Source organism: Schistocerca cancellata, chromosome 11 (assembly GCF_023864275.1).
Source record: "Schistocerca cancellata isolate TAMUIC-IGC-003103 chromosome 11, iqSchCanc2.1, whole genome shotgun sequence".
NCBI classification, from domain to species: Eukaryota; Metazoa; Arthropoda; class Insecta; order Orthoptera; family Acrididae; genus Schistocerca; species Schistocerca cancellata.
This window is the reverse complement of record NC_064636.1, coordinates 162,291,943-162,319,152: the sequence shown is the minus strand read 5'-3', so window position 1 is coordinate 162,319,152 and position 27,210 is coordinate 162,291,943. Positions and strand designations below refer to the sequence as shown.

The window sequence follows — 27,210 nt, the reverse complement described above, 5'->3', positions numbered from 1 at the left end:
GGTGAACATTTTGAACATATACAGTAACCATGGTTCCTTAAAGTGTGTATACATTTTTCTGGCCAACTCTGTATTTAAAGATGTAATTAGTTGTTGTTGTGGTCTTCAGTCCTGAGACTGGTTTGATGCAGCTCTCCATGTAATTAGTAATGTATTCTTATTCAGCACAAAATATTGTTTAGTATACAAAAGCAGGATCTTATAAGCTAAGAGCACCTTTCATGAATGTTATCCAGTTAACGTTCTGGCATGCATGTAGGTTGTGGAAACTGAGACCCCAGTCTATGAGAAGCTGAAGAACTGGAACGAAAAGAAATATCAAGCTGAAACTTTGTACATTTTCATCCAAGACATCGTTGAACCTACTCCAAAAAAGCCAGTGGATTCAGAAATGGTCAAGTGAGGACCATCTTTAAATGTGATACATTTGAAATGGAATGACCCTAGTGCTTGATTAATGTCCTGTCACAGGATCCAACACCATCTTTTCAAATTCTACTCTGTAAACAAATCTTTGTTGAGAACATTTGCCGACTGGCTGTGGCATGAATAATCCATTTTCTTGTAATTTTCTGTCTGCGATGATAATTTTTTTCCAATTGACAAGATATGTACTAAGAATCTTTTCTCGCTACATTTGTATGTCTTTCTGGGCACTGCATGCTGCAACATCATACATTAAATGCACATCTTTAGTTTGTTGTAATGAGAAATGTTATACCTTTTACAATCAGTCAACTCCTCTGTGAAGAGAGAGTAGGCAATAGTGTATTAATTTTCATGATAGTGTTACGGTTGTCAGTTTGAAGGCAGTTGCTTTACTACTAAGCATAAGCAGTTTACACACATTTACTTCAAAAATGTTGTACATTCAAGACCTTATACTACCTGAAATACACACTTCCAACCATTTGTTTCTTTTCTCAAAATACTCATTTTAGTGTCCTTTACTGTTGGTATTATTTTGACCCGAAGGGATTGTGACATCCTGTATTAAAGAACCACATATTATACCAAATAGATGACAAAATAGTAAAACCAAATAATTGTCATTGGTGCCAACATGTATATGTAAAACATCGTCATCTTTCTTGTGTGTTGAACTAATATAAAGTTCTCGGGGTTCCAGATGCGACAGTTCGATGAGTGTCGCTACCATCGTCTTATGGTAAAGTGTTGAAATGTTATCTTTCTTGATCTTATACAGGTACTGCAGCGAGTTGAGTTGTGCTTGCCCTTGACCCAGTACAGATTGGAGCAGATGAGGGAGTGTACTTGAATCCCAGCATGTTCAGTCAGATACCAACTAGCACATTGTACAGATATCTCTCAGCTCTGAGTGCTCACAGTGTGTTATGGCCAGTAACAGGTCCAAAGCAGAACTTTGTTAATAGCCACCATCTCTGTTTCTGAGGCCGTTATTAGCCCTAAATTTGATGGATTCCTTTATCATGCTGTCCCAAACTACACTGCATTACAAAGCACTCTTGCTCATTCAGAATACAACATGCAGCTTTCTCCCAACCTGTGCTCAGTGACTGCCAATTTGTCTCTCTGCCCCAGAGCTGATGTGCTCCAGGCAGTACTGCTGAATACGACATTGTGTCTGCTCCGTGTAACATGGCCTACGCTCACACTGAATGCTTTAGATGTCATATGTGCACATCCCCAGATGAAGAAGATGGTGATTATCTTTGAAAACTTGAGTTTTAACTCTTGTTTGTCCTGCTCTGGAAACCTAGAAGATTTTATTAGTATATCCCAGTTGCTCTGGAACACATTTCACACACACACATATATATAACTAGTACTGATAATAACAAACAGCTGGTACATAAAGGGCAGGCTCTATTAAATGTATCCAGTAGGCTACAAAGCGTGGTGGTACTTTTGGAGTGGTATTTTAAGTGAATTTCTAATCAATCATGGGCTGGTTTGAAAATTGTTTTTCCTTGTTTCTTTGTGTTCTCACATACTTTACATCCATTAGGACCTCCTCACTATTGATCTATACATTGAACAGTGTATCTAAGGCAATCTAATCTAGTGAATTGAAGAACAAGCATATTTTTTTGAATGGGTTTGTACCAGCTGGAAATGAATGTGTCAGCTTGCGACGTTTGCCTACTTTATTTCTTCACTGATGGTCCTCAGTGTTGACGTACTGTGTTGTGATACTGGCTGAAAAATGGGCGGTGGAATTTCAGCACTGACTACTGTAAATAATGTAGCCGACAGGTGCACAGTTGTGTTCCCAGTTCTTTACTTTCACTGTTCACAACCCCGCAATATACACAGTTAATATAGCCAGTGCACTATTGTTTAACTTTCGATAAGCCTCGTTAATAGTTCTCAGGCAAACATCAGCATACTGCTACCATAGTTTACTGTCGAACATCTATTAGTAGTAGAAAACTGATCACACAGTTATTGCAGAATAATATGCTACATATTGAATAAACACTGTCATTGTTTTAACACATGACCTATTACACGTATTTCACAGTTAATAATACCTCTTGTTTAGTACACTTTGGTAGCTTACCAGTAGCACCAATAATTCTTATTCCAGAAACATGCATCACCACCATACCGTCTGTGTTCTTAATAGCTTCAAAAAATGCCTGTGAGATGCCATTCAAATCGCTACCATTGTCCAGTAAACACTTACCATCACTTGCTTTTGTTACAGGGTGCCATACTTCCTTTTTACTTACCATTTGATCTTCTTCATACAACAAATCCTCATTAATCCTTTGCCTGGAAAGACTATAATCCAGATTACCAAATTAATTACCAGACACAGTCAAATGACAAATAGCATGGTTCTCTTCCTCATTACCACTCTCAAACTCCAACTCTTCATACACCTAACATTATCTTCCTTTATTCTTTCTTTACGTAACACATTGTCATCATGATCAATTATAGATTTAAATACCACATCCTCGTCACTACTGAATTCGTCACTGCTATCATCATTAGAGCTACTGTCAGAATCAGACCCACCGTCACTTTGATTGTCATCAAATACTTGGCTTATTAGTTGATTATTGTTTCCAGTATTAGACCATAAAGCAATACACCTGAATTCCTTATGTTCTCTTAAAAATTTACCATCTGTCTGGACACTTTGGTCATCCTGGGCAATAGCAACACACTGTGTTTCATCACTTGATTTTATTATAGTACATTCCTCCTCTATTTTTATGGGATAAATATTGCTACCCACACCATCATTCAACATCTCACTAGAATTAGAAATTACACTCATCTTACTACTATCATTTACATTACCCTTACCTGTGATTACAGCACATTTATGTACACATGGTTCTTCATCACTACCTGCTCTAGTGCGAGCCAAAACTGGAGCATTATCTAGTTTAAATGGTTTGATCCAGAATTAAAATAATCTGCCCCATTTCTTTTACTTGAATTTCTCCTACTATTTCCGTGTCCATTCTGGCTATCTTCCACCCAACCATTCCTTGAATTTCTACTGTAATTAGTCCTGTTCATCCTATTTACCTGAAATTCTCTCCCTAATTGATTATTGTCATCAAAATTCCTCCTACAATCTTCCACTGAGGGCTTCACCCTCTCCACTTTATCAATATGACTCAGATATCACTAATATTACCTGTAGGGGCAGGTACGAGCAATTCTCTAACTTTCTGAGGCAACTTAGTTTCTAAACCCACTAGCTAGCTCTTTGTCCAAATATTTCAGTTTTTTAATCCAAAGCAGACAGAATCCTTTCATAGTACCCTTCCTAGAGGCAAATCTCTCTCCTCCACAAAATTCACTCAAAACTCTCTGCTGCTTCTCTTTGGACCAATATTCATCTGGAATTAGTTTTTCAAAGCTGTGCCATAAAGGCATGATCTGTATCACTTCATAGGCCCAGATGTTATTGAATTTAGCATCTGTTAAAATTCAGGAGTAAGTAAAACACCTATAATTTTTTGTTTTCTCCAAAAAAAATTCCTGCCCTGAGCTACAGGCCTCCGAAAATGAGACTGCGAACACCATTTTGAAGATGCAAATTTAGGAAAAATTTTTGTAACGCTTTATCTCTGTATCCATTCTAGATATTTTAAGAGTTTTTTTTTAAATTTAAAAGATAATTGCTTTATGATTACAATGATATCCTCCATTTAGACATATCTGTCAAAGTTCTTTTACTGTCGCCTTTTGAATTTTATTTTTTAATAATTTTTGGATTTTTTTTTTCGAAAATGCTAATCCAGAAAAGTTAGATTTTTTTGGTTGATTAGTACTATGTAGTACTCTCTGTAAAGGATAGCTTCCACTTTTAAGTTGGACAGGTTTTATTTAAAAAAAATCATTTTTTTCAACTTTCATGGGTAATATATGACTCCACTGAAGTTGTTTCTTACTAATTTCTTTGTTACAATGTTTATTTCTATTGTCTTTGTTGCAGTTATTTTTTATCACTTTCTTTTTTGCATTTACTTCTTTTCACTTTCATTGTTGAAGATATTTCTTACACTTGGTAGTTTCTTGTCAGTTTCTTTGTTGTGGGTGTTCATTGCAGGTTTCTGTATTGTAGTTGTTCAGTGCTAATTTGTTTACTGAAGAGGCTTCTAAGAAATCTGAGACCATCCAGTGCGTTCTATGTTTTCATGAGGAATTTGCCAATCGACACAGTTGCAGCGTGTTTTTTGAAATTGACTGTTTGAAATGTCTTCTGACTGGGGCCACAGGAGAGTGAACTGTGCTGACTATTTGGATATTCATAAAAGAGTTAAATATAAGACAAACAGAAAAAGCAGACTTTGTTCAGGTTGGGAATAAGCGTTCTCATTTGAAGACTCTGTATCAAAGTAAAGATGTTTCCAGCGATGATTTTTTGTGTTCTAAATGTTTTGACAGAATAACAACAACAACAACAATGATAGTATCTGAACAGTGTGAAGCCTCCCATGGTGCAGATGATGCAAATTTTGCATCAGTAAAGGAGAAATTAAATACTCTGAATCAGTCAACTACAGAGGTCCTGTTAAGAAACTGTGGTCAGTGCAGTTGAATCAGCAGCTCTATGCATGAAGGAAGTGCAGAAAAATTACTAAAGCTGTGGACAAATACACTAAAGCAAAACTGACCATACTCTCAAAAGTAGAAATTCAGAAGAAAATGAATCAAAACCCTGTTGTACCTCTAGCCAGGAATTTTTCATAAATATCAATTCAGCTGTTGTATATTGTGCATCCTACAGTGAAAAGGCGCAAGTTTTAACTATTATTCCAGAGACATTTTTAAAGAAAACAATTTTTACCCACTTTCCATCAGTATCAAAGTACATGGTAGACAAATCAAGAAATGTGAAGTCTGTAAAAGGAGTCTTTGGAAGACCTGATCCCTATTATTGTCATCCTGTAGAAGCAGCTCAGGTTCTTATAGTGCAGTCATTTTATCTGGAAGATAAATGGGACTCTTCTTGTCAGAGTGCCAACAAAAGAGACACTATAACACTAACAGGTGAAGGTCAAAAAGTTGTGGAAGTGTAGAGGTACATGATTTACAGTATTAAAGAAACTTTTGCAATTTATAAGAACAACGATACAACTTCACATATCGGAAGATCAAAATTTTATGTACGACGACTTAAGTGGGTAGTTCCAACCCACCTACAGATGTCTATTTATGTGTGTACAGCATGAATTTTGAACGTTGTGTGGTAACTTTGAAGAACTTACTGGAGTACATGACATATGACGCCTCTGTTAGGCATGTGAACTCATTAGTAGTCTGTAACATAAAACAAGGGTACTATTGGTGTAATGACCAGGTTTCAATTTTTACAGGAGTGACATTTTCAAAACAAGACCACAAGTTTTACAGTTATAAGTGATGACACAGGACGTGACTCAGCACATGCTTTGCTAGCAGTGCACAAAATTCTTCAACTGCAAACAGAGAAGATTGTTATTATTTCTGATGATGCTCCTAATCATTTTAAAAATCATTACCAGCTGTTTGAATTGAGTTAGTCACTTGTGCCAACTGATTGGGTACACAGTGCTACTGGTCTCGGGAAGAGGTCTTGTGATGTAGGAGGCCTGACGAAGCACCATGCTACAAAACATAATCTTTCCATTCCAAATATAGCTGCAATACAGAATGCTAAGGATTTTATGAGAGTTGTGAAATCTTACACATCCACAGCCCTCGTTCTTTTGTCCAAAGAGGAAATCGAGGAATTCCGTGAGCAGAAAAAAGAAGAATGGTCCAAAAAATTACTCCTGTGAAAGAAATTCAGAAGACACATTTTTGGACTCACTTTAAAGAGCAAGAAAGAAGACATTTCATTCATTCAGCCAACACCTCAGAAACAGTAGGATAATATTCAGGTTCACAACCTGAGAAGGGGGATGTTTGTGGCATGTGTGTGTGACTGGGATTGCAGAGATTTATAGACACTAGTTATGAGTTAAACAAAATTGTAGTGAAATTTATGCTACCACCACATGGACCAATTGCTGGATGTAAGTTTCCAGCTGAAGGACAGCAACAATGCCATCAGTGCTCGCCTTCTGTTCACAATGTTCTCAAGTGCTCCAGTTCCTATTGGTTCAACAGGAAGGCATCACTCTATATTAAAGGAAGATACTGAAGCACTGGAACACATTTTTAGTTCATTAACTGGCTAATTTTGGTACAAAACAGAGTACACATAAGTTATATAAATTGAAACTTTTAAGTCTTTGGACCTTTCACATACGTTTTGGAATCATTTAAAATGCTTGAAAAATGTGTTTCTTACTCATCTTTCAAACTATCAAAATTTTGTTAAATAAGGGTAGTTTTTGATTTTTATGAGCCTGTTATGTGATAATGTGATAATAAAACATGCTTTATGTATGGCAAAAATTTCAATTGTTTGTGAAACCTGTTCAACTGAAAAGTGGAGGCTCCCCTTTTCAGGGAATGTAAAATAATATGGTACTAATCAACAGAAAAAAATCAAAATTTTACAGATTAGAATTTCTGAAAAAAAATCCATAAATTAAATAAAAAAAGTTCAGAATGCTATAGTAAAAGAACTTTGTCAGATAAGTCCAAATGGAGGATTTCTTTGTAATCATAAAGCAATTAGCTTTCAAATTAAAAAAATCAATAAAATATCTAGACATGTTCCAGAGATTTTAAAATTTTATCAAAAATTCACATCTTCAAAATGGTATGCACAGCGTCATTTTTGGAGGGCTGTATCTTGGAGCAGAAATATAAACTACATTCAATAACATCTGAGACTATGAAGGTAACATTTTTTCCTACCCTGCCTGTATTGTTATGGACTATGCCTGAAGTACAACTATCAGCTACCTGAGCTGCCCACCCGTGAGCTACCCTTTTAAAAAAATCTCTCACAAATGACATTTTCTCCTTGTGATTGCATGTTTCAAGCAAATTATTAAATTTTCTAATGAGATCCTATGGATGCACTTGAACGTATGGTTCAAAACTATTAAATTTGTTACAACTAACAAATGAAGTTCTGTTTGGGACACTACATATTCTATACTTTAGATTTTGTGCTGCTTCCATCTTTTTTTCCATATCAGCCAATTTGGAATCTACATTATTATTTACTTTTACCAGTTTTTCCTCTGCCACTACTGCACACTTGGTTTCCACTTCTGTTTCTAAATCATTTTTAATCTGATTGATTTGGTTCAAGTTTAACCCTGTTTTCAGCACAAAATTTCCTGGCTGCTTTGACTTCATCTTTACGCTGTTTTTTGGAAGACTGCACCCTCCTACTATAGTCATCACAAAGCTTCTTTCTGTCTTCTACACATTTACTACTCATTAATGTTAATTTCTCATTAATGTTATGTGCTACTTTCTTTATCTTTTCATCACAATCGTTAGCTACTGCCTCAACCTTCTTATTTAATTCTGAAAGATTAGAGCTGACTACCTTAATCTCCTTTTTAATTTATTTCTCCAATTCATCCTTGAAGCTAACCATGTCAGTTCTAATGCTATGAGTTTTCTTTTCCACCTTAATAATGTCTTCTTTTGTACACATATTACTCATAATTTCTTTTAACATTGATTCCAATTTTTCATCTGCCCTAACCTGTTGCCCTCGCTGACTTTCACTACTCCCCCTTAACCTTAATGATTTCATCCACTTCAGTACTGTTTTCATCCATTTCACTTCCATCAGCATACGGTGTACATGACGCTTTTATCGTTTCATCTACAATAGGGCTTTCGTCCCTATCATTCAAAGTTACATGCATGTCATTTACAGAACCAGTTCCCTGTTGTCCCTTCTCTTTCATCACACTGTCTTGTTCGTTAAGGCCACTCATTATGCATAATTTAATATAAAATGACTTTTTTTATGAAATTACCTTATTCTTATTCACTTGTCTTCTGCGGCTGCTGCTGCTGCTGCTGCAGTTGCAGCAGTAATCATCATCTCGATTCATCGTCTGCACAGCTGTGTCTATGTGCGTGCTGATTTGCTGCTCCTGTACTCAATGGCTGCTTCCATAGAACACACTAGCTGATTGGCTGCTGTCATACTGTGGCCATGAAACCCATTCACTGATTTGCTGTTGCACTTCCTTCGTTATAATCACTGTATTTTAAACTGTTCTTGAGTTAGTGTTCATAGTTCGTGAGTCGTAGTTTATTGTGCCCAATTACAATGATCATCACCCAGAAGGGAACCATACATGATGTTCACCTGCTTTATTTGTTTGTTGATGGTCCTTGGTGTCAACATATTGCGTTGTGTTATTGACTGAAAAATGGGGAGTGGAATTTCAACGCTGACTACTGTAAATAATGTAGCCAACAGGTGAACAGTTGCGTTCCTAGTTCTTTACTTTCACTGTTCATGACCTGCCAATAAACACAGTTAATATGGCCACTGCACTGTTGTTTAACTTTCGATGAACCTCATTAATAGTATTCAGGCAAACATCAGTTTGAACACCTATGAGCAGTAAAAACCTGATCACACAGTTATTGCAGAATAATATGCTACATATTGAATAAACACTGTCATTGTTTTAACACATGACCTATTACACGTATTTCACAGTTAAGTTGATGCATTGTTGTTGACCTAACCAGCACAGGTTTCTTGTCTGAAAATCGCCCAAAAATTGGGCCTTTATACATCATCTCAGTAATAGGCACTGAAACTTCACATTGTTCAGTGTTTAAGTTGCAGAAGTTACAATTAAAACATAAATCATTAAATTAACTGAATACATTGAAAAATTGGTTCTTTTTAACAGTTTGTTTTACACAGGGGTTAAGCCGAATTATTTGTTTAAATGATGAAATTAACAGATATAGATATAGAAACTTTTTACAAACCTGTTAATTACTTTGGAATTAATGAAAGGTTGGATTTGTTAATATAAAATAAATACTTCAAGAATCCTAGTGATTCTTTTTGCAAATGTTTATAATTAGTACAGAATTTATATTTGTTTGTAAGTCAGCAATAGAATCTAAGCCACAAAACAATTACTGATTTCATACTGTAACAAAAGATATTAACAATAAATTGTCAAAATAAATAAGAAAATCAATTACAGACATAAAACAGAGCACAAATTTAGATCTGGTGCTATAATTGGACAGAGCTTCAAGATGGCGGCGCATATGGATGTAGTGGCAAATCGCTCCGTGAATATCGGTAAATTACCATCAGTGAATTGTATGCAATGTGCAAAAAAAGTGATAAAAGGTGTTAAAATATGTGTAGTGGCACATAAATGGTATCATTCTTGTTGTTTCTGGGTCAACATAGGCCTACATGTGACTGTGGAACTGAGTGCAACGGTCTTGAAACTGCATTTGAAATGTGCAACGCTGGACTCGAAATAAGTGTGAGGGAAGAACTGCAAAGTGACTTAAGTAAAGCTAGACAATATGCAGAAATGCTGAAAAGTTTGATCGACTATATGGACCTTCCCACAGATACGCAAACAGGTAAACGAGAGTGTGTATATACTAGGCCTAAGAAAATGTCTCGACCTGTCTTAAATACCAATGTTTTTCGTGTTCCACTAATGAATAAATACGATGTTCTAAGTGCAGAAGCTCAGAATCACGGACAAAAAATCTCAGTGTAACAGGTAACTGCTCGGAAAGATCTGTTGAACAAAAAAGTGCCAGCAGAAACACGTTACCATCAAATACTATTAAACGAAAAAATCGTGTGAGAGCAACTTGTAATAAAACTGAACACGAGACAAAAAAGGAAACGGAGAAGAAGAAGGAAGAAATATACATATTATCGACGAGTCATGGCAAGGGACTGGCTACAATCATGTCTGATATGCAGTCCGAATATAAAGTGATCGGAATTTCGAAACCTGGTGCTCCTCTACGAGAAGTGCTGAAAAACTGTGAAAGTTCCGTGAAAAGTGACGTCAACTGTGTCATAATCGGAGGGGGAAACGATGTCTATAAAAATGAAAGCAGCCTTGCTGTAAGAACACTGAAAGAATCGCTAGGAAAAATTTCACAGGCGAAGGTATTTGTTGTAAACATTCCCTACAGACACGACTTAACGGAAGACTCGTGTGTAAACAAAGAAATCATCGCGACAAATCGGAAATTCAGGAAGATTTGTAGCGGTTTTGTGAACACAACTTTCATTGAAGCAACGAGTTCAGTAAGAGAGCGTTTTACTGGACATGGACTGCACAGAAACAACCTAGGCTAGAAAGTGCTGGCCAAAGAAATTCTCCAGGTGATAAAGACAGCAGGAGTGGATGCCTATGTAAAAATAGCACTACCTGCAACAGGTTTTCTGCCAATGACAACAGAAAAGAAAAGTGCACCAACAGCATATGAGGAAGAAACATCTGCAGATACACCCTACGATGAAAAAATTACAACTGTGCAAACATGTAAAGCGTCACAGTCACCAGTGGCATTATCAGTAGCAGCAGTGGAAAAGGAAGTAACAGTAGCATCAACAGCAGAAGTTTCACCAGCAACAGTAACTATAGTGCCTCTAAAAGGAGAAATGAGAATTGCAGCAGGAGAAGCACCATCAAGTGTTACGGGTAGATGGAAAACAGCACCTCCTGTCCGTCTAAATGATTTTTTAGTGGAAGGCAGCAAGATGAAGAAGCCCACGAGATAAGTAGTGTAACAAATTTCATAACACCTCACCAAAACGTTCAATCTAAAATAAACAACAATTATTATCTTAAAATTTGCTATCTGTATGTTCAAGGACTAATAGATAAAAAATTTATTGTAAACAGTTTTGGACTAGATAACAAATTTGATATTTTCTGTCTGAGTGAACATTGGGTTACTGAGAGTGTACTTCCAGTTGTTAAACCTGATAACTATAATGTAGCAAATAGTTACTGTAGAAAACTGCATATAAGAGGTGGTGTGGCAATATATATTAATCAGTCATTCAGCCGCTCCATTGTTAAGTTGGACCTAGATTATTTATGTGAGGAACAGAACTTTGAAGCCACTGGCATAGTTATGGACAGTCTTAAGTTAGTAATAGTATCCCTCTACAGGTCACCTAAGGGTATCATCAATGTATTTCTAGAAAAATTGGACATGCTGTTAGATGTACTGAGAGGGACCAGATCGTTGCATTATGACATAGTAATTGGTGGAGATCTGAATGCAGATTTTGATATAACAACACATAAATGTACTGTGACTGAGTTGAAAAACCTTCTAAGACAGTGCAATTTGCACTCAATCAATGACAGGCCCACAAGAGATAAAGCATGTCTTGACAATATTTTTGTCAACTTTAAAACTACAGAAGAAACATGTGCTGTTACAGCGTTTCCATTTTCAGATCATGACTCTGTATCTTTAAACTATACAAGTAGGTTCTGTATTGATAATAGTAATATTCCTAAGCCTGTCCAAAAAGTTATAACCACCAGGCCTGTCACAGATGACAAAATTGTTCAGCTCTGTAAGTCCCTTGCTGAGAGAGACTGGTTCAACCAATGTCATGGTGACACAAGTTATAGTCTTAGTGCTGATTTGTCAGGGAAACTATTATTTGAGAGGTTTTTTAAAACATTTCTGACACAATTTAATGACAACATCCCCATAAAGAAATGCAAATTAACTGACAAAGGCTTTACAAACAGGGCTACAAACAGACAAAATTCATGGTTCACTAAACAATTATCAAATATGAAAAACCAAGTTATGGTGTTGCACAATATATGTAGCAATCAGAAAACAGAACATGCCAGATTAGCCTATATAAAATGCAGGAATGAGTATAAAAAAGCCATCGTGGAAGCCAAAAAAGCACATAATTTCAATACCATTGATAATTCCACAAATAAATGCAAAGCTGCATGGAAATTAATAAATGGTGTTGCTAAAGATGTGAGAAGCAAAAAAATTAATATAAGTCCCCAAAAATTCAATGATTTCTTTATTAAATCTGTTGAAAATGTAGGAAATACTATAATCAAACCTGATATCAGTTCATCAGAGTTACTTTCTAAAAATGTTTGCAGAACACTAACAGACACAGGTACGTTTATGTTCTCCGAGGTCTCACCTAGTCATGTCCTAAGCATTGTAAAACGGATGAAATCTTCAGACAGTGTAGATATATATGACATATCCTGTAATTTACTTAAGAAAGTAATAGACTATATTGTGTACCCCTTAACATTCTGTATAAATAAATGCATATCTGAAGGATATTTTCCCCGAAGAACACAAAGTGGCTAGGGTAATTCCAATATATAAAAAGGGAGATATGGACTCACCTTCCAGTTACAGACCAATCTCCATAGTCCCAGCTTTTTCTAAAATACTGGAATGTGTAATTTACCAACAGCTATCTGTCTATTTTGAAAAATTAGGAATAATTAGTGAATCTCAGTATGGTTTTAGGAAAAAGTTGTCTACTGTGGATGCTATAGACTTTGTAGTCAAATACTTACATCAAGTGTTTGAGGATAAGGGCTATGCTCAACTCACATTTTGTGATCTAAGCAAAGCTTTTGACTGTGTAAAGCATAAGCCACTCCTAGAAAAACTGGAATTCTATGGCATTAGACATAACAGCCTTAAATTAATAAAATCATATCTTCAGAATCATAAGCAAGTTGTTTGTGTAGGGAGAGAAATGTCGAGTATAGAGCAAGTCAAGGTAGGTGTTCCGCAGGGATCTGTGCTGGGCCCCTTTTTGTTCCTGATAATGATAAATGATCTGCCGTCATTTATCAAGTCCACCACCGTGTTGTATGCAGATGATACAACATTTCTTCATGCTAGTGAGGATTTCAATAGCCTTAAAACTTGTGCAGAAAAGACAATTGACCAAGCATCCTATTGGTTCAAGGCAAATGGATTCCTCCTGAATGACAACAAAACACAGCAGATGGTCTGTAGTCTTAGAGACAAGTTTCTGTCAGATGATCCAAGTTATGTCAAATTTTTGGGGGTATACATCGATGATAAATTATCGTGGGGTCAACATGTACAATATATTAGTGGTAAATTGTCAAGAGTTATTTACCTGTTAAGGCGACTTATGGATTGTGTTCCTGAAAAATATGTTAGAACATCCTACTTTTCCTTCTTTCAAAGTATAATAACATATGGAATTATTTTGTGGGGGAACTCTAGCTGTGTACATGACATATTAATACTGCAAAAAAAAGCTATTAGGATAATTACTGGTTCTGCATATAAGGCACACTGCAAACCATTGTTCTGTGAACAGAAAATCATGACTGTTATAAACTTGTACATACACTATGTTCTAATATATACGAAGAAGAAATTACCAGAAACAAAAACCAGAGAAAATGTACACAGCCACAATACAAGAAGGAATAGGTGCCTCTATATTCCCTACCACAGATTGTCAAAGTCACTCAACAGCTACGAAATCATGGGATACAAATTATTTAATAATCTTCCTCAATCTGTTCAAGAATTACCTGAACAATTATTCAAACAAACAATTCATGGCTGGCTAGTCCTCCACCCATTCTATGACATAAGAGAATTTATCAACTGTAATATAATACTATAATGTTAACAAGAAACCTGTTGTTTCTTTCAAACTATTAATTGTATTTTAGTATGTATATGACGTTGTCTATTGCTGTAATGGCCGAATGACAATAAAATTATTATTATTATTATTATTATTTAAAACTGAGGGCCAACCTTTCTCTTTTATGAAATTGCAGATTATACTTACATATTTTGATGGTAATTAGACAAAAATTTTAAAAAAATGAATTTAAGGAGGCAGATAACAAGACAAGAGTAAGTAAGAAGATCCCAGCTTGCTTTGTCATAAGCTTACATTTTGACAGTGTAAGAAGACTACAGCATCTCACAGGATGATTAAATAAATTTCAGACATTGTTTGTAATACCTTAAAGCTGTTTGTATACTTTTCATTTGTTACACAGCAATTAATGTTCCTTTGAATACTCCTCATTGAAGCATTGAGCCTAGATTGAATTGCTTATTTCTTACATGTGTATATGCTGAAGCTTATGCATGATTTATATTCTCAACAGATAGTTTGTTCAAATATGTACACTATGTGATGAAATCACATGTTGAAAACTGCATTCTTCCCTTAGGTGAGAATGGTCTCTTCTACATTTCACAATGATCTTGGTACTTCCTTAAGCAGGAAAGTGTATGAAATTGGTCCATAATTTGAAGAGTCACCCTTATGGTGGCTTTGAAGGTACTGAGTGTTCATTGGATAAACAAGTCAGTCACCTTTGTTCTAATAGCTTACAATACTTCCTGAAGTCTTGCTCAGTGCACACAAAATAACCTAGACCATAGCTGTTGGGCAGATGGCGTGGTTGGAGAGGACAACAATAGTTATGGAGTCTTTGTTGTGGACAACCACAGCATGTTGGGGGAGGTGCAGGTCAACAACTGAAGCATCTGCACAAATGTATTTCTTCCATAGCTTGTCAGCTACAACTACTGAGCCTGTGAATGATAATATCAACTGGTTATGCAAGTATGACCAATGGTTTGACAAATGTAGATGTTAAGATTAAGTACTGTCTCACTAGGATACTGAAGAAGAACAAACCACATAAACAGAGGATCATTCAAAGTGAAACCAGGTGGACTGTGTGCCACCAGAAGGAAATCTAAAACAAAAAATATGTCATAATGGCCAACACCACTTAATATGGTACTGTCAGTGTAAAAGAAAGAAAATGTCACACATGGGGATTGTGTGTCATCCCCCTGATAACCATTTCAGCAGGCATTACCTAAAAATATAACGTTCATTTTCTTCTTCTTCTGGTTTTTCTGAAGTAGTGAAGCCTGAGGAAGTACTTTCAGTTATTATATGAGCATGGTGTCTATTGTTTAGGACATTACTGGAGGAACACACACCACACTGAATCCACAGCTATGACAGCAATTTTAGTTGGAGGGAATGGAAGGCAGAGAAAGGGAAGGGACTAATGAAATTAGCTGCATCGAGACTTTACACAGAGTCAGCAGCGATGAGTGAAATTGCGTGCTGTAGAGGGACTCAAACTCATGATCTTCTGGTTACTAGGCAGTCACATTAACTGCAATGCCACGTGGACACAGTGTTTATTGCAAAAATGCAGACTATCTCATCGTGCTCCCCAGCAGACTCTCACTGCCACTCAGTGGCACCAATCAGCAGTCCCTGTCCATGTTGTACTTTCTCGCTGATTTTATATTCACACTGGAGGTTGAATGTAAGTGTACATCCACACTGGAGGTAGGGAATTAATTACCTATTGAGGTGAATCAATAGTATGAATGCATGGTAAAACTTGCTCACAATTAACTCACCATGTAAAAAGAAATTGGTCAAATCTAGAACATAGAACTATTCACACATATTTTATTCAGCATAACTACAAACAAACTTTTCTTCACATCATTGTCAACTCTGTGCCAGGACAAGAACTTTTTTTTTCTTTCCTTTATTATGGGATACTTAACCAACCACAGTTTGTATTTCAAGATGGCTTTCATACTGAGGTAGTTTTCAGTCAGCAGTTGGTTCCCACTCCTTGTTGCACATATCCTGCAGATGCGTGGTGTTTCATTTAGTTTCAACACAATAGACAGCTAAATTTTTACCCAGTGAACTCAGTTGTGTAACAGTCCATCCCACAGAAATCAGCTGAAGACAGCAACATTCTCTGTTGCCAAAATAACTGGTAATCTGAGGCATCTCAACACCTTGGAAGATTACTAACATTATCAGACATATTGGGTTTTTAAAATGTTGTCTACATCTTGCTTATGTCTTTCATTCTTGCAGTCTGCAAATATAATACTGAATATTTTTTCTGTAATACTGTATTGTATAAGTTGGGCAAGCCCAGATAAACCTATTGTTTACATTTGACTGCGCAAAAATTAGTTGTCCTCTAAGAATTCTAAGTCTGCCCGTCTGCACAATCTGGCAACACTGTAGTATGTGTATGTGTCTGGAGGAAATGTTGTCTTCCACTCAAGCTGTTACAGTGTTGTATCTGGTAGTAAATGTTGCACAATGTAGATGCATAGTTGAGAGTTTAAGTCCTCTCATTCTTTTATTTTTAACCACATTTTGGCTGTGTTCTTAATGTATCAGTCTGATGGAAACTCAGGGATAATTTGCTTCACTTTCTAATCTTCTGTGCAAGAGATCATGGCTGCATCAAGATCAGAATAGATTATAGTCGATAGTTTTCTTTCCATAGAGCAGCAACCAGCCATCTGCCACTGGTCTCTTGATGCCAGCCACCATCTGACCAGTTGAGCTCATTGCGACGTATTTTTGGCACCTTGCTGCTCTCGCATTTAAATTGTTTCTGTGTGTAGTTTGATTCTCTGCATGAAATAACTTTGATAAATGGGGTGGACACCATGCAGTTACGTAAATGCAAGAGGAAAGGGTCTAACACTTCAGACATATTTTTCATTTTGGGATTAACTGACAGGTGAAGGAGCCTCCATATTTGCCATGTCTTTTATATCAGCATCTTCTCAATGTTGATAGCTATGGCATAGGGAAGCTCTATGAGTGAACTGATGACACTGAAACCAAAATGCGGTAATAGACACCAGTTTGATTTTTGTTGCTGTTAATTGTGGCATGTCGTACTTCTGCTATTGACTTCTTAACTTTGGCAGTTGAATGCAAATGTTGCACGAAAGTTAAATGGTAACAGTTCATCACATATGTCAGTTATTGAAACTTCATGAATGTGGAAATTCATTCATGCCAGAATGAAAGAAACAAGAAAATCCTTTTCTGATGTGGTTTTCCTAATATCACTCGTTCCACACTTCACACAAGTGCTTCAAGGTGCATTCACCCCTCTGTTAAACCCACAGCAAACTATATGTCACATATATTAGACATCTTCCTCGTGCTACTTAGTTTATAATGCATAAACAATGTTAAAAAGATCAAACTATGAAAAATCCAATTTATAACTGCAAGTCAAATACTAGAATTTTAAATTAGAAAATGACAGTTGATAAATACACTCATACCTTTTGTGTAGCACCATGTTCACTTGGTTTACTAAAGTTATTTACTGCAGAAAATCCAACTATGCTAATAAATAATTTCATGCTTATCAGTGTGAGAGCATAAATGTACTCCAAACGCAGATGCACCACATTCATCTGTTCGGACTACAACCAGTGTCAGATGCCTGGTGGTGAGCTGCTGGGTTGCAGTGGTTATGTAGGGTGAGGAAACGTTTAAGCATAAACTGTTGTGATCATTATGCAGCCAAAGGCTCTTTTGTTATTACTGTGTGGTTAGAAAGTGAAGCAGATTACCTTTGAGGTTTCATCAGGTTCACACTTTTAGCAGGCAGTCAAACTGCAGTTAAAAAATAAAGGAATGAATAGACTGGAGCATACAACTTTGCATCTACATTGCATGACATTTACCACTAGACCACGAGTGGTACAACACTCTAACAACTCAAGCGAAAGACAATGTCTACATCTTACAGTGTCTGCATCCTGTGTTGTCAAATCATGCATATGACAAGGCTTAGAATTCTAAGGGGTGGGGAACTTTTTGTGCTGTCAAGTGTATGTGTTCAGTTGTTTCATTTAATGTGGTACTCATTTGATATAACTTTTTGTTAATGGTAACTACATTACCTGAGAGCTTGTATAGTTACAAATACACTCCTGGAAATGGAAAAAAGAACACATTGACACCGGTGTGTCAGACCCACCATACTTGCTCCGGACACTGCGAGAGGGCTGTACAAGCAATGATCACACGCACGGCACAGCGGACACACCAGGAACCGCGGTGTTGGCCGTCGAATGGCGCTAGCTGTGCAGCATTTGTGCACCGCCGCCGTCAGTGTCAGCCAGTTTGCCATGGCATACGGAGCTCCATCGCAGTCTTTAACACTGGTAGCATGCCGCGACAGCGTGGACGTGAACCGTATGTGCAGTTGACGGACTTTGAGCGAGGGCATATAGTGGGCATGCGGGAGGCCGGGTGGACGTACCGCCGAATTGCTCAACACGTGGGGCGTGAGGTCTCCACAGTACATCGATGTTGTCACCAGTGGTCGGCGGTAGGTGCACGTGCCCGTCGACCTGGGACTGGACCGCAGCGACGCACGGATGCACGCCAAGACCGTAGGATCCTACGCAGTGCCGTAGGGGACCGCACCGCCACTTCCCAGCAAATTAGGGACACTGTTGCTCCTGGGGTATCGGCGAGGACCATTCGCAACCGTCTCCATGAAGCTGGGCTACGGTCCCGCACACCGTTAGGCCGTCTTCCGCTCACGCCCCAACATCGTGCAGCCCGCCTCCAGTGGTGTCGCGACAGGCGTGAATGGAGGGACAAATGGAGACGTGTCGTCTTCAGCGATGAGAGTCGCTTCTACCTTGGTGCCAATGATGGTCATATGCGTGTTTGGCGCCGTGCAGGTGAGTGCCACAATCAGGACTGCATACGACCGAGGCACACAGGGCCAACACCCGGCATCATGGTGTGGGGAGCGATCTCCTACACTGGCCGTACACCACTGGTGATCGTCGAGGGGACACTGAATAGTGCACGGTACATCCAAACCGTCATCGAACCCATCGTTCTACCATTCCTAGACCGGCAAGGGAACTTGCTGTTCCAACAGGACAATGCACGTCCGCATGTATCTCGTGCCACCCAATGTGCTCTAGAAGGTGTAAGTCAACTACCCTGGCCAGCAAGATCTCCGGATCTGTCCCCCATTGAGCATGTTGGGGACTGGATGAAGCGTCGTCTCACGCGGTCTGCACGTCCAGCACGAACGCTGGTCCAACTGAGGCGCCAGGTGGAAATGGCATGGCAAGCCGTTCCACAGGACTACATCCAGCATCTCTACGATGGTCTCCATGGGAGAATAGCAGCCTGCATTGCTGCGAAAGGTGGATATACACTGTACTAGTGCCGACATTGTGCATGCTCTGTTGCCTGTGTCTATGTGCCTGTGGTTCTGTCAGTGTGATCATGTGATGTATCTGACCCCAGGAATGTGTCAATAAAGTTTCCCCTTCCTGGGACAATGAATTCACGGTGTTCTTATTTCAATTTCCAGGAGTGTATTATTGATTGATCAATGGAAGGTCCAGGATGTAAGAACAATAATATAGAGGATAGATTTCTACTCGTAACGTAGCAGAGTCATCGAGTTGTGGGCCGGCACAATGAAAAGGACACTGGAAGTATGCACAATCTCCGACAAAATCCTTCCTCAGAAGTAGAACACTCTCACTCTCTCTCTCTCTCTCTCTCTCTCTCTCTCTCTCTCTCTCTCTCTCACACACACACACACACACACACACACACACACACACACACACACACACACACACACACACACACACACGCGCGGCTACTGTCTGTGGCTATTAAGGCCCGACTGTGACTGCGTTTGACATGAGCAACAACTGCTGGAGTGAGAGACATGTAAAAGGAGGCGGCACAGGTTGAGGAGTGGGAGGGATAGTAGGGTACGGGTTGGGGAAGAAGTGAACCAACTGTGAGCTACTACCTGTATTCTGGTCTAACTTCTGTATCAATATTTTGTGATCAACACAACTGAACACCTTAGTTGATTAAAAAAAGATGGCTAGTGCTCGAAACCATTTGTTTAATCCATCCAGTACCTCACAGAGAAAAGAGAATATAGCATTTTCAGTTGTTAAACCACTTCTAAAACTGATCTGGACATTTGATAGCAAATTATGTGAAATAAAATGATTAATTATCCTTACATACACAGCCTTTTCAATAACTTGAGCAAACACTGTTGGCATAGAAATAGGTCTAAAATTGGTCACATTATCCCTTTCTCCCATTTTACAAAGTAGCTTTTTCACGCAAACAGATAGCTTGTTAGTGGTCGTGGCCACATAGAATGTGCCACAGATGTTACCGCTTATTTGGTAGATCATATGGCTGTTTTCACAGGTGGCTATGTCTTTGATCAAATAGGAAATGCCAGTCATAGGACTGGAGCAGATATGGCTTCTGGGTCTGTTGCAGGGATATAAGCCTTGAGGCAAGGGGCTAGGAGCAAGAGAGGAGTAGTGGTGGATAAGAGTATTGTCTAGGACTGGTGGGCAACAAGATATCATTATTGGAGGGTTGGGGAAGACAGTAGTGAGGATATTTTAGGACAGGTCGGGAGACAGTCAAAACTGAAATGACAAATATCCTCCCAATCCCTCCCACAGTGATATTCCACCACCCACCCAACATATGAAATATACTTGTCCATCCCTAGTCTGCCCCAGTTCTCAACTCTTGGGTACATGGCTCATATCTATGCAATAGACTAAGATGCAAGACCTGTCCCATACATCATTCTGTTACCACCTACTACAATCATATCACTGGCCTCTCTTACCCCATCCAAGGCAGGACCACCTGTGTAAGCAGCTGCGAGATCTACAAACTTAGTTACAACCACTGTGCCGCATTCTACATGGGCATGACTACTAACAGGCTAACAAGCAGGGAAATCTTCCTACAATATATCCATTGTTCATGAATCCCCCCTCACCTCCACCTTCCATTCTTCCACCTGCCTACCCCCTTCCTAGCTCCCACTACAATACCTATCTTGCCAATGCACCTAGAAGTTCTTTCCCTCTTCTGTACTTCTGTACCCTCCCTTTCCTCCTCCCCATTTCCACACTCTTCCAGCACAATCTCTTGACACTGCTTCTAGCAACCCACTTGGATAGTCTCACAGGCAGCACCAGCATCATCCCCCACCCGTAACCTGATAGTCCACCCTCTCCCTTCCACAACCTATGTCTTCATACACTGCCCCATCCGAGCAGATTGCTGTTTCATCAGACGCAGATGCAGTCACAGTCGCAGTTGAACTCTAGTGCTCTGAGGCAGTGGTCATGTGTGTGCGAGCTATGCTAGGGTGAGTGTGTGTGTGTGTGTGTGTGTGTGTGTGTGTGTGTGTGTGTGTGTGTGTGTGTGTGTTTTTTTAATGCAGAAGGACTTTGTCTGAAAGCTTTAATATTTTAGCAGGCTTCTCATTTTGCCTCTCTGTGGCTCAACACAGCCTCTATGTGATGAATAGCAATATATTCTTCCCATATTAATGTTATTCATTGTTTGTAAAAAATGTAACTCAATGCTGCCTCTATATGATGAATAGCAATATAGCCTTCCCATGTTATTCATTGTTCATATAAAATGTAACTAAGTCTGACACATTATCCTGAAGCATTTGGAAGTTACATCTTAGGCCTTAGATGTTATTTTCTTCCTGTTTATCAAGCAGTTTCCTGCCTCTTGACCCACTCTCGAATCTTGTAAGATAGCACCAAGACAAAATTTACCCCATTGCTTTTGTGGTTGCAATTGTGGTGTTTTCTGTAAAAAGAGGTACACAGTTTCTGTAGGAGCTGATGTTCCACATACCAAATTGTTTGATCACAAATACCAGATTATTTTATCACTACTTTCAAAAACCATCCTATGCTGATTGCCATAAGGAAAATCGCTTTTATTGAGATAGCTCGTTGTTAATGGTTTCCAAAACAGGACAGCTGCTACGATAGTAATTTTGTTGCTTTATGTGGCTATTCATACGTCAATGTGTGTGCCATTGTGATTGATTTAGACTAAGTTTGCTTAAAAGGCAAACAATTTGCTATAAAAGAGACTTACTTATTTTGCAATTTAATTGTAGTTATGTTTTTTTTTCACATTCCCACAGTTGTAGCAGAAAGCCTTCGTGCTTCATACTGTCACCTGTTCAGCAGTTTAGTAACTGGTTGGAACTTGAAAGAACACCATCTGTTTTTTATGAAGCTCTCAGTCCTATGCAGGTTACAGTCAATATCCGAGGGATGTCACAGTTAAAAAAAGAGTTCTGTAAATAGCATGTTTATGTAGCCACCCTGAGTGTACAAGATAAAAGTAAAGGAGTGTGTTAGTAAATAGACCATTTTTTGTTTGAATGTTTTAAGAAGAAGAAGACATAACACATATTTTTTTTTTCAATTTGTTGTATTCCGGTAAGAAATTTCATTTATACAAAATATTGTGTGCTAGTGAAAAAGTGTGTGTGTTTGTGTGTGGGCTGGTGGGGGGGGGGGCGGCACTGCACTGAAAACATTGTAAAATAATGCTCCAGTATTGTTTATTCATATGTGTTAGCTCCAGTGCTATTTCAAAAACATTTTCCCACGCAAGTGGCACAACATTTAGCACCCCCCTCCCCTCCTCACCTTGTATCACCCCTCTTCCTTTCACTCCTTGCCTCGTACATTACTTACCATAGCTTGGTAAGACCTTTAAAAATAAATCTAAATCTAGTGAGCATAGAAACTGATTATTTTTGCTACTTATTATGAGACACCTTGTTTACACAAATTTTGCATGACCAACAGCAACAGTGCTGCAAATGATCACTTGAGTCACTTTGGCCTTAAACCAACTCTGATTATCTCAGTACAATTATTCCATCCATTTAGTGCAGCAAAGAAAAGAGACTTGGTTGTGCAACTAATTGCACGAGTAAGAAATGATCACTCTATAAATAAAACTTAGATCAATGATATACTTTATGCAATAATTAAGACGTATCTTTCCTCTATTTCCAGAAAGTGATGACCTTTGAAAGGTGGTGGTGTGTTTTAACAGATGAACTTGATCTCTGCATTCAGGGATCTGTGGAGAACAAGTAAGCATGTTTGAAATTTCACTTGTTTCTGACATGTTGCTTACAATGACTGCCTTTTGTCACATTCAAAATGTAGATTACATTGATATTTAACTGATTTCATATTTCTCTTTGTTGTGATTAAGTAGTATATGACTTGTCATCAGGTCCTTTGAAGCCAAAAACTCACCTTAGAACATGTAGGCCGCCCGCTGTGGCCGTGCGGTTCTAGGCGCTTCAGTCCGGAACCTCGCAGCTGCTATGGTCGCAGGTTCGAATCCTGCCTCAGGCATGGATGTGTGTGATGTCCTTAGGTTAGTTAGGTTTAAGTAGTTCTAAGTCTAGGGGTCTGATGACCTCAGATGTCAAGCCCCATAATGCTTAGAGCCATTTGAACCATTTCTGAACATGCAGTTAGCTGTTCATTGTGAAGTAAATTTGCAGATTTGTTCCTCAAAATTGAACCATTTAGTTACGTAAAAGGCTTCAGTAAGGTCACAAAATATACCAGCAGGATTATTTTGGTTGTTTTTAGTTCTGCTAGGTTTTCATTCATAAGGGTATATGGTGGCTGCTACATGTGAAACTCAAAAGTATTTAGCAAATTTTGTTTGAGTTAAGGACTGATTATGGATACGGCTCAAGGTTAATTGTATCAACCTTTCACAAGATTTTACTAATCTGCTAGAAACACTGTCATAGAAAAATATTGCTGCTTTTAGCAACTTGATGGTATTTTTAATTCCCTTTGGTCTTGCATATTTGATATTAATTATGTTTGATGGTGTAAAAAGTATTGAATTATCAATTTCGTGGCTGAAATGCCACAATTATTAAAATATTTCTGGCTATTATTCTGTGGTTTTTCCTGATTTCTTTTATGACTTGTGGCATATAAGTTCTTGTATTCCATTTGGAACTAATTAAAGAATGGAAACTCCAGGTAGGAATATCAACAATTTAGGAAAAGATAGATTGCTACTCACTGTAAAGGAGACACGTTAAGTTGCAGACAGGCATAATTAATATGCAAGTTAATGTGTCTTCTTTATGGTAAGTAGCAATTTGTTTTTTTCTGCAGTGGTGATATTCAGCATTAATTGTTTGTAGAATGCAAAGGTTACAATATTTACACTGTAACCAAAGGAGTTTTCTTGAAAGTGAAAGTGCTTTGCAAACAAACCACTTCTATTACTTTTGGTTCTTCTTGGAACACTCATACAGCTTATTGTCTGCTTGTGTCTGTATATGTGTGGATGGATATGTGTGTGTGTGCGAGTGTATATCCGTCCTTTTTTCCCCCTAAGGTAAGTCTTCCCACTCCCGGAGCTGGAATGACTCCTTACCCTCTCCCTTAAAACCCACATCCTTTCGTCTTTCCCTCTCCTTCCCTCTTTCCTGATGAGGCAACAGTTTGTTCCGAAAGCTTGAATTTTGTGTGTATGTTTGTGTTCGTTTGTGTGTCAGTCGACCTGCCAGCACTTTCATTTGGTAAGTCACATCATCTTTGTTTTTAGGTATATATAATGTTTTTAATGTTTTTTAATGTTTTTGCTTTTAATGTCTGACGTGGGACTACTTTTGATAACTGGCTGATTAGATGTAATGAACTGCTGATTTTATTGCATAAAAATTTGATATGGTTTACCCATCTTAGATTTTCATCTAGGTGAATACCTAGAAATCTGCAGCCCTCTGTGTCCACTACTTCAATTCCACCTATGTTACTGATAGAGGTTTGGTGTGAGTTTGTAAGTTTAAATGGCTATAACTGAGATTTACTGATATTAACTTTCAAACCTTGATCTTGGAAATAAGTAGTTATTTGACGTAGTCCCTCAGTTGTTACCAACATTAACTCATCATTTTGTTTACCAAGAAATAACAGTGATGTATCGTCTGCATGGGTTACCAATTGGGAGTTGCTCTATATCATTTATGTACACTACGAAAAGAAAAGGGCCCAAAATTGAGCCCTGGGATACACCTTCTGTGACTGTCTCATATTTGAACTGGAAATTAATGATCTGATTATTGATGTTGTAAGCCAGCTTTGTACACTGTTGTTGTTGTTGTTGTTGTTGTTGTTGTCCTCAGTCCTGAGACTGGTTTGATGCAGCTCTCCATGCTTCTCTATCCTGTGCAAGCTTCTTCATCTCCCAGTACTTACTGCAACCTGCATCCTTCTGAATCTGCTTAGTGTAGTCATCTCTTGGTCTCCCTCTACAATTTTTACCCTCCACACTGCCCTCCAATGCTAAATTTGTGATCCCTTGATGCCTCAGAACATGTCCTACCAACCGGTCCCTTCTTCTTGTCAAGTTGTGCTACAAACTCCTCTTCTCCCCAATTGTATTCAATACCTCCTCATTAGTTATGTGATCTACCCATCTAATCTTCAACATTCTTCTGTAGCACCACATTTCAAAAGCTTCTGTTCTCTTCTTGTCCAAACTATTTATTGTCCATGTTTCACTTCCATACATGGCTACACTCCATGCAAATACTTTCAGAAACGACTTCCTGACACTTAAATCTATACTCGATGTTAACAAATTTCTCTTCTTCAGAAATGCTTTCCTTGCCCTTGCCAGTCTCCATTTTATATCCTCTCTACTTAAACCATCATCAGTTATTTTGCTCCCCAAATAGCAAAACTCCTGTATTACTTTAAGTGTCTCATTTCCCAATCTAATTCCCTCAGCATCACCCGACTTATTTCGACTACATTCCATTATCGTTGTTTTGCTTTTGTTGATTTTCATCTTATATCCTCCTTTCAAGACACTGTCCATTCCGTTCAACTGCTCTTCCAAGTCCTTTGCTGTCTCTGACAGAATTAAAATGTCATCGGTGAACCTCAACATTCTTACTGCTTCTCCATGGACTTTAATACCTACTCCGAATTTTTCTGATTGCGGTTAAATAAATATGTAGCCAGCAATTGCATGGACGCAGCATTTACATTGTATGAGTCAAGTTTACTTAAAAGTAACTCATGGTTTACCGAGTCAAAGGCTTTAGTAAGGTCTAGAAATATGCCAGCTCTTTGCATTCCTTGATCAAGGGCACCATACATTTTGTGAAGAAATTCTGTAATTGCTGTGATAGTACTATGATCTTTTCGGAATCCATGTTGTCTCTGTTAGGAACTTATTTTTCAAGAAATAGTCACTAAGTTGTGTCAGCAGCACAACTTCAATACTTTGCTGAAGACAGGTATTAATGAAATGAGCCTGAAATTTGAAACCTCTTCCTTTGATCCTTTTTTATGCACTGGTTTAACTGTGCTCCATTTCAGTACATTAGGAAATATATGTTCTCTAATACTGCAGTTCACCAGGTTGGTGATTATTTTAACTAATTCCTTATTACATTTTTTAATCATGATAGTACTCAAACCATCCCATCCAGATGAGAACTTATTCTTTAGGTTATTTATTATCCTGCCTATTTCCTTTTCACTTCCTTGTTTAAATTCAAAAGGTGGCTCTTTAAAGGGGCAGAGTTTTACCTCACTACTCACAATTGTGTTATTAACTGGACCAACAGCTGCAGATATAAAGTATTTATTGAAAACATTGCAGACTTTATTAGGATCTTTAATTGTGTTTCCTTCATGTCTTATATTTACAATTTCAGTTTCTGGCTTCGGTGTGGCTTTGTGAAATTGATTTACAATTCTCCATGAGGTCTTGGCTATATTGTCTGATTGAGCTATTTCACTGCTGTATATCTGTTTTCTTAGATTTGAAAGCTCTTTCTTAAGATTTTCTTGGCTTCGTTGTACTTGACCTTAAAAACCTGCAGGTTTGTTGACTTGTGTAACATATCCAGGTCCTGGATGTTTTGCCTGAGTTTTATCATATTTGCTGGAAGTATCAGTCTGTTGGTTTTTGCACTTTGGTTATGGGTGAACACTCTTTGTATTTTCTTAACAGGGCAGCATCTGTCAAAGTGTCTTAGCATAGTATCATAGAATTTGGCC

At 38.1% G+C, this 27,210-nt stretch overlaps 1 long non-coding RNA gene across 1 annotated transcript in view; it reads left to right on the top strand.

The window, feature by feature from the left end:
- LOC126108906 (uncharacterized) overlaps positions 1-23,520 on the top strand; it is a 96,426-nt gene extending 72,906 nt beyond the window's left edge. The window contains exons 3-4 of the long non-coding RNA XR_007523650.1: positions 23,164-23,243; positions 23,390-23,520. This is a non-coding gene — a long non-coding RNA (uncharacterized LOC126108906). The remainder of the gene's footprint in view (positions 1-23,163; positions 23,244-23,389) is intronic.
- Positions 23,521-27,210: the final 3,690 nt, after the last annotated feature.